General features: G+C 39.0%; 1 pseudogene; it reads right to left on the minus strand.

Annotated features, from left to right (window-relative positions):
- Window positions 1–4965: 4965 nt before the first annotated feature.
- LOC150012582 (large ribosomal subunit protein eL18 pseudogene) lies at window positions 4966–6313 on the minus strand (annotated as a pseudogene).
- Window positions 6314–9028: the final 2715 nt, after the last annotated feature.

A 9028-nucleotide genomic window follows, 5' to 3' on the forward strand; every position in this document is an offset into this window, starting at 1 on the left:
TTCCGCCCCCATATATAAGTTCTTGGAGCTACTGTTAATGCTCTTTCAAATGGACATTTCTTTACTACACACACACACAAACATCAGACATCAAGGCATGTACATGCATGCACACTCTCCATTTTCACCATTTACATGAATAATTTATTCACAGTTTCTCCATCTTGTATTTCAAATATTTTTGCTCCAAAGCCACAGTTTTGAGGCAATTATTTCACATTTTTAAACACACACCAGAAACGGCATCTGTGTCACTCTTGAAATAGGTTCTTTGCGAGGCAGTACAGAGAGAGCTAACTTGGTAATAGCTACAAGATGGAGCCACAGGACTCTTTCAAAGGCTCATCACCCTCTGAGGAGACAGGCCCCGCATGTGAAGCACAGGCTTCCACACCTATGGACAGCGCTTCCTTGGGCCTTGGGTGATGTCTCAGTGCAGATATTCTGATACTGAAACAAAGGTGAATTCTAACACTGTTAATTGCAGCCTTTCCAGATCATCATTTTCTCTTGTATCCTGCTGGGACTGCTTATGTTCTCAGAGAAAAGCTTCCTGTGGTGAGCTTTCCTCCTGCTGCCCTCTTTTGTCTTCAGGGAGAGCACAGAAGTGAGGCGGGGTGCAGCCCTGTCATTCACTTCCTTCCCCCTGCCCTGATTTCAGGACAGCAGAGCTCAGGGCAGCTTGAGAGCCGAGAATTGCCCTCCAGAGGGAGGGATGAGAACACATACACACACTCACACACTCACGCATGCACATGTGAGCACACACACACTTGGGAAGGTGAATGTTGACTAATGTCTGTGTCTCTCTGGGAGTTACCAATTGTAACGTGTTAAACCATGACTCTTGCTGAGCACCCTCCCTCTCTTCTCTCTCAAGCTGACCCATCCCTTGGTGGCCCTGTTGCTATCAACTCCCATTGGTTTTTGACTGATGCTCATAGGTCCACAGGGAGCCAAGGAAGGTCCTCCATTTCTTAGGTCTAGACTTTTAGAGTCACAGCTGGAGCCCTAGGTTCAGAGTGCTTGCCCATACTTTTCCCCACCTGGCCACTGACTGACTTCTCTGTGGTCAGGGTGAGATTGCTCTCTAACACTATCTCTTGGAGGAGAGAGAGGTCCAATGCCCCCTCCCAAGCCCAGAAAGAGAGCATCATTTTTTTTCCCAAGGAAAAAGACTATTTAGTTGCTTTACAGATCCAAATATAAAAGTGTGTCTCAAAAGGCAGTTAAATCCAAAGGTCAACTTTTAGCCTCCACTCACAAAGGCACTATTTTAATGGAATATTTTCTAACTTCAAAAATTCCAAAGATCTAATCTACCCCAGGAACCCCTATTTCATATATATATTGTGCCATGATTGAGTAAAAGTTTGTTAAAGCTTGTATTTTTACCTAATATAGTATCTGTATCGTTTTTCATTACCTAAAACTTTTCTAATCTGTTATTTTCATGGGCTGTTAATGTTTCATTGCATATTATAACAGCCAGAACAGGCCGGGTTATGCTGCAATAACAAAGAGTCCCAACATCTCCGTGACTTTAAACAGCAATTTTTAATTTCTTTCTCATTTATGTGTTTATTATGGGTCAGCTAGGGCTCTGTTCCATATTGTTCTCACTCCAGGGCCCAAGCAGAAGGAAAAGTATCCACAAAAAAATTACACACCGGTCTTTAAAGTTTCTGTCTGGAAGTGACATGTTATTTGTTTTTACACTTCCCTGGCTAAAGCTAGTCACATGGCCTGAATGAACATAAATTGGGCAAAGAAAATGTAATCTTACCATTGTGCAGAAGGAGAACTGGAAACATTTTGTAGATGGTACTAGTAATTACCATATATGGATAAACCATAATAAACCAATATTTAATTTTTGGATACATGTTTTTTTCCCCAAATTTTGCATACATTGAATAACTTTTTGGATGCATATTTCTTTAAGATGTTCAAGGACTTCCAAAGACTTTCAGTGGAAATGTTAATGAATCCAGTCATTTTTATTGACTCAGTGCAAATCTTATACAAATAACAAGCCCCAAGCAGTGGCATGACTTTAGAGCTTGGCTTGCAGCATTGCTGCAAATAACACTAGTTCAAAGGAAAGTAGGTAATATTCAGATCTGCTTCTTAGACTGCCTAAGAATTATTCCTCTAGTCTCTGTTTTTAAATTAATAATACATCTTTTACACCTTTGTATAGGAAGATTTCCAGTGTTATCAGTCCCCTTAAAACTTCACCTGTTTGCAAATCATCTGTTAGGCTGTTGCACTCCTTCCACACCTGTGCAATGCTTTGGATGCCTAGATGAGACCATGTTGCTTCAGGTGCTGTTCCTCCATCTTTTCCAGATGATTGCATACAGAAACTTGCATCCAGCTACATATTACCTCTAGCTGCAACAAGTGCACTTAGAATATAATCATATACCCTTCACATACAGCAACATTAAACTTATGTAACAGCTAATGGGCTAATGGGGCTAATATTCAACATTAGCGTGAGTGGCTGGCTATTGTCCAAGGTTAATCAATATACCCAGGGAGGTAATAATACAAAAACCTCTTGGAAAAATCAACTTCTGCCCTGGCTGGGTTGTTCAGTTGGTTTGAGCATTGTCCCATACACCAAAAGGTTGTGAGTTCAGTCCCCATCAGGGCATGTATAAGAGGCAGCCAATGGATATTTCTCTCTTACATTGATGTCTCTCTCCCTCTCTCTCTCTCTCTCTCTCTCTCTCTCTTTACCCCCTTCCTCTCTCTAAAATCATAAATACATTCTCAGATGAGGATTTAAAAAATCAAATTCAAGGACAATTGTTTTCCAAAACCAGTTGTGCAACTGGTATCTACGTATTCTAAATATTGGCTAGATAGACTCAGTCAGTGGCTATTCTGGCGAAGTTATCTCATCACAACTGCAAGATGAGAGGCAACGTGGCACTACTTTCTATGTTGTGTGAAAAGTACAGGTCACATTCAAACTGTTGCTGTTCTCATTGAAACATCCTACATACCATTATATGTGCATATTACAAGTGTATCTTTAACTGCTTTTGTTATATCTTTTATAATTTAAGGCCACTTTACCCAAATAATGTTTCATGATACTCATGTATGTTGGAGGGAGTAAGGGAGAGAAAAAAGATTTGTTTTTAAATACATTTGAGAAATGTTGGATAAAACAAAGATAAATATGATTTTTTATTGCAAGACTTCTCAGTGCTTTTAATATGCTAATATGATGGTAAATTTGCAAGAGGTACCTAGTGTTTATCAATATAAATGACCACAGTATATTTTTAAATAAAGAAACTAAATATAATTGATTTAGAAACAAATCAATTTTCTGCCTATTTGCTGACCTGCATTCTCTATGAAAAGTTCTTACAAATTTTATTCAGTATCTCTCTCTTAATTTGATATTATCTCATGGTCTTTCCTTTACAAATCCAACTAAGAGGGTGGAAGACTCAGAGTATCTGGAACAGGTGATTGTCCTAGTGCTGGGCTTTCCTAAAAGAAATTTTAAACGGTGGAAAAAGAAGAGAGGAAGAAAAGCAAAGATCTTCTAGGGTAGGGGGTGTTCAGGATAGTTTAAAGGGGGAAGTTGAACACAAGAAATGGGGGAAGAAAGGTCTTGTGAAAACTTTGAGGTGTGAAAAAATTGTAGAAGGAAAAGAATGAGGAAAAGAAAAATTTCAGAAATGATGTTGTAAATTATGAATTAGATCTTCATTAATATTCTTTGAGAAATCCAAGAAAGGGAAAGACAGTGATCATGCCTAATTATTGGACTGTGTTTGTTTGAATGCTCATCATGTTGAGACTGGCCACCTGAGGCTTGGGATTTTCTCAGGTTACATGAGAATGCTTCCACACCAGTATTTCATAAAATGTCTTTAGAGAATTGCTGACAATGCTGCTCTTCGATTTATATAACTAAGAACAGAAATAGGGAATTAAACAGAATGGTTATTGCTTTTGGCCCAATGGCTTTCTAAGGTTTACAGAACAAAGATTAGAAACAATGGCATTTTTTTAAATTGCAAGGATTGAAACAAAACTAAAAATAAACTTTTGAGCATGAGACGAATGTTACATTTTAGAAATTGATAATCATAACACATCAGAACAATACTTTCTTACACAATTTTAATTGTTGCTTTGATTAAAACAAATTTGTCAGTTTAAATAGAACAATTAATAACTCTGCTTTGAATTTACATTAAGCCTAAGCTATCTGTTTGACTGACTATGGATATTAGTTGTGTAAATATGTCATACTATCTCATTGGATTGTTAGGATTAAATAAATTAATGTATGTGGAAAACTTAGAACAGGACCTATCATGCAGTTATAACTCTATACACTTAGTTATCATTTTTATAACTAAATTTCATCACTTTAAAACATATTTTCTTGATTTTGTTTTTTGCAATGTCTTTGAAATTGGGATGGTGTGGCATAAATTGATTGATACATTTTTTTTTTCTTAGTGGTAAATGTAACGAGAGTGTTTCTGATTTTGTGTCTTTGATTCAATAAAATTGTATTATTTGTTTCCTTTTCTCCATTTTTTTTGGGTATTGTACTGTATTTTTCTATTTCACAAGTGATTACCTTTCTTTTTACACACTGATAGTTAGTCAAATACTTACCTCATATATTATAAGAAAGCAAAGTACACCTACCCTCCTAATCCTACCACTATGAGACCTGTCAGGGTGAAAAATATTTGTGGATAAGCAAGGTTTCAGGTGATATATTGCCCATTTATTATACCTTGATAAAGGATTTGAAATAAACAAATTAATCAGAAAAAGACTTCAAGGCAGGAACAAATGATAAGGAAGAGAAGACTTGGTGTTGATAATGAGCCTTAGAAACTACATAGATGTTTTCTTTTCTTTTTTTTCCTTTCAGCATCCAAAATCTTTTTAATAACAAGGTAGGATCTGGGGTTAGTTTTTGTAGTGGCGGCTGGCCCGCTGGCCTCTTGCGCACTCGAAGTTCCTGCCCTTGGATTGTAGGTAGGGTTTGGTGTGGCCGTGAGGGGTTCCGGGGGGCCTTGCCGAAATGCCTGTACACTTCTCGGCCCTTACAAGGACCAGAAAGCAAGACAGTGCCGCAGCTCTTGGTAGAGTCCAGGGCCAGCTGGTCAAAGGTGAGGATCTTGTCCCCGGCCTTGAGGGTGCGGCTGCGGGCGCAGCTGCTTACACAAAATGCACACACCTTCATTTGGGGCACCTCCTGGATATGGACATCATCGGTTATAGTCCCTACAACCACAGCAGTTTTACCCTAGTGGCCAGGAAGCTTCATCTTTCAGATCATCCAGGAAAGGGAGAGAGGCAGCTGATTGGTGTGACTCAGGAACAATCTCTTCAGCACCACTTGGTTGAAGGTGAAGTTGGTTCGTCTGGCCAGAAGTCTGTATAGATTGACCAACAGCCCTGGGTAGATGTCCTGGCTCTTGGGCTCTTTGCACCGAACTTTTGGTCTTTATTGTGCAGATATCGACTCCCGTGACAGCGCCTTCTTCATAGATGTTTTCTTAATGAACACCCATGCAATCAACCTGCTGGGTTTACCAATACTCTTTATTGCCTTGAACATTCGTAGTAGAAACTTTGGGTACACGAATCTGTATCAATTAAGTTTCTTTGGTGACAAGCAACAGAAACCAACTCTTGCTACCATACGGAAAAAGGGATATTTTGGGAAGGATATAGAACAACAAAAAGAATAGACTCAGAGAACCAAATTCCAAAGTGGCTGGAGAGCCAAGCTTGGCACCAGAGAAGCCTTTATGGATCTTTATGGTGTCGGGAACACCTGGCTTTCTTTCCTGGAGCTACTGCTGGATTAAATGGCTTTACTCTTTTTCAATCTTTTTGTCATTCTGGTCAAGATTGGAAATGTGAAGACCGAGCCCGTAAATGGCATGGGTCTTGTGCCTGCTCCTTCGCTGAGGGAGAGCAGAGCACTTTGATTTATAGTCTTATTATAGTCTTACAAACCTGTCTCCAATGGAGAGAAATGAACGTTCAAAAGGAACAAGTGCTGTTAATTTTATTAAGGGAAAATGGAATAGATGTTGTCCTACCAAAACCCAACAAATGTCCACTAACAATCTGAAAAAATGACAAGCAGTGGTCATCTGAGTGTGCTCAATTCCACAGTCATTATGAAATCCATTGCAAACCGGAAAGAACCAGAAGCATACCTTACAGTCCTCGTATTCCAGAAGACTTCATAGCACTGTAAATAATGAGGAATTGGGGGCAGCATGGATGGGACAAACACCATCCAGCCCAACCTACTGCCAACATTCATACTCCACATGGAGCACCACACAGGTGAGACTGCAGGCCACAAGGGAAAGCACTTCCCAAGGGTACCCTCAGATTCCTCCTTTGTCCTTAAAGCACTTACCCAGCAATGAGCACTGCCTGATGCTGCAGGTCAATTTTCTTAGCTGATGTTCAAAATACTCAAATTTGTTTTAGTGCACAAGATTAATTATAGCTGGTGTCTTGACTTACACATTAGGTGATTCATCATGTGCACGAAAACAGTCTTAGCTGTTCCCAAGGTTGCATGAGTCAACTTGCTCCCATTAAGTTGGGTGAATGCTAGCAGGCCTTTGTTTCCATTATCTGGCTTTTGGGTATTTCGTTCAGCTCTTAGGTGCCACTTTCTCCTTCCTGACTCACCTTTATCTCCTTGCCTTTGCTTTTGCAGTCCCCCTGATTGCACAAACTAATGCCTGCTCAGGGGGCACATGCTCCCCACTATAGAGAAAAACAAACCAAAGGAGAACTGCTGTGCTTGTCACCTGTTTTCTTGGCAGGAGCAAGACATTAATTTTCTCAAAGGCAGCTGCAGCAAGAAGCCTGGCCCTCAGGCTTAGCAGGAGCAGAGGGGCAACAAAGGCTTCCTGGGGATTTAATTTGCAAAAGCCCCTGGATAGAGTCCTTCATGTTTCCATCTGCCACTTTTTTTTTTTTTAAAGATTGTATTTATTTATTTTTAGAGAGCAAGGAAGTGAGGGAGAAATCAAGGGGCTGCCCAACAGCCTAGGCATGTGGCTTGACTGGGAAATGAACCAGTGACCTTTTGGTTTGTGGGACGACGCCCAACCCACTGAGCCACACCAGTCAGGGCCATCTGCCACCTTTTTAAAGGTCTGCTTTATTATTAGTGCATGTATTGAAGACTATCTTTTCCACCCTGGCTCAAATACAATAGTAAAGACATCTGGAGAGATACCAATAACTTAAAGGAAGTTAGCCAAGACAATATTTTTGTGTAACACTGCTGTAGGAGACTAAGAGAAACTTAAAAAAAAAAAAAAAAATTCTTGCTTAACACATTTCAACATAGGTTCAGACATTATTACTTTGATTTATATTTTTGTCTATTTATGCATTAATGCATATTACATGCATGGCTCTGTTAATAGCTGCACAGAGGCAGGTCTGAAGCATTTGCCTTGTCCCAACTTGCTTCCCAGCCTCTGCCTCCTGAGCTCCTTCCTGCTTTTCCATTTGTGACCTTGCCTCGCTCCTTAGATCTCACACTTGGCCCCGGTTTTCTAACTACAGTTTTTACTGCCTTTCTTGATGAGGGTTTAGATTTTTCCCTCTGGCCTTGTTTCCTTCATCCAGCACCTTCAACATCTCTTAAACCTTAGGATGCATACAAACACTGTCTGTCTCAACTCTGTGAGCAGAATCCAGACATTTAATGAAAAAACAAAACTCGGATGAGGAAATTATGATCTATTTGAAAAAATAGGTTCTCCATGTATTCAAGAGCAAAGTTTTGGTGCACACAATAAATGTGCAGTGATGGAAGATTCTTAAAGCCCAACTACTGGAAATAATTTTGTAGGCTAGGATGATAAATAAGATTTATCTCCCATGCTAATTCTAATTAGTGGTAGTTCTAGCTGTGGAAAAGAATTTTACAGCTTCATCTAAGTTGAGCAGGAAAGAGTATCTTGATTAGTGAGGCTGGCCTTCAACAAGGCATCATGCATCTGCTATCTTCACTGAGAGAAAAGGCTCACCATTTAGAAATTTTAAGTAGAAGGGTTTTTTTTAAGGTGAAATTCATTGGGAGTTAATTTTTTTTGTATGGTGTCAGATAGCAGTCTAGTTTTATTCTCTTCCATGTGGCTTCCTAGTTTTCCAAACACCATTTATTGGAGAGATTTTCCTTTCTCAATTATATGTTTTTGGCTCACTTGCAGGAAATTAGGTGCCCACATGTATGTGGGTTTATTTCTGGGATCTTAGTTCTGTCCCATTGGTCTGTGTGTGTCTGTTTTTCTGCCAATGCCATACTGTTTTGATTAGTGTAGCCTTTTAGTATAATTTGAAGTCAGGGAGTATGATATCTTTGTCTTTGTTCCTTTTTCTCAGGATTGCTTTGGCTATGTGGAACCTTGTGGTTCCATGCAATTTTGAGGAGTTTTTTTGTTTAATTTTTGTAGAACATGCTATTGAAATTTTAATAGGGATTGCATTAAATCTGTATATTGCTTTAGGTGATATGGCCATTTTAATAATATTAATTCTTCTAATCTATGTCTGTAAGGATGTGGGGAAAAGGAAACCCTTGTCTACTGCTGGTAGAAATGTAAATTACTGCAGCCACTATAGAAAACAGTATGGATGTTCCTCAAAAAAAAAAAAAAAAATTAAGAATAGATTGACATATGGCTCAGTAGTCCCTCTTCTGAGTATCTAACCCCAAAATTTAAAAACACTTATTTGTAAAGATATATGTACTTCTATGCTTATTGCAACATTATACACACAATAGCCAAGACATGGAAACAACCTAAGTATACTTTCAATGGATGATTGGATAAAGATGTACATATATACAATGGAATATTACTCAGCCATAGAAATGATGAAATACTGCTATTTGCAACAACACAGATGGATTTTCAAATTATGCTAAGTGAAGTAAGTCAGATGCAAAAAGACAAGAACCGTATGATTTTATTCA

Source organism: Furipterus horrens, unplaced genomic scaffold (assembly GCF_987537825.1).
Source record: "Furipterus horrens unplaced genomic scaffold, mFurHor1.1.pri manual_scaffold_4, whole genome shotgun sequence".
Lineage (NCBI taxonomy): Eukaryota > Metazoa > Chordata > Mammalia > Chiroptera > Furipteridae > Furipterus > Furipterus horrens.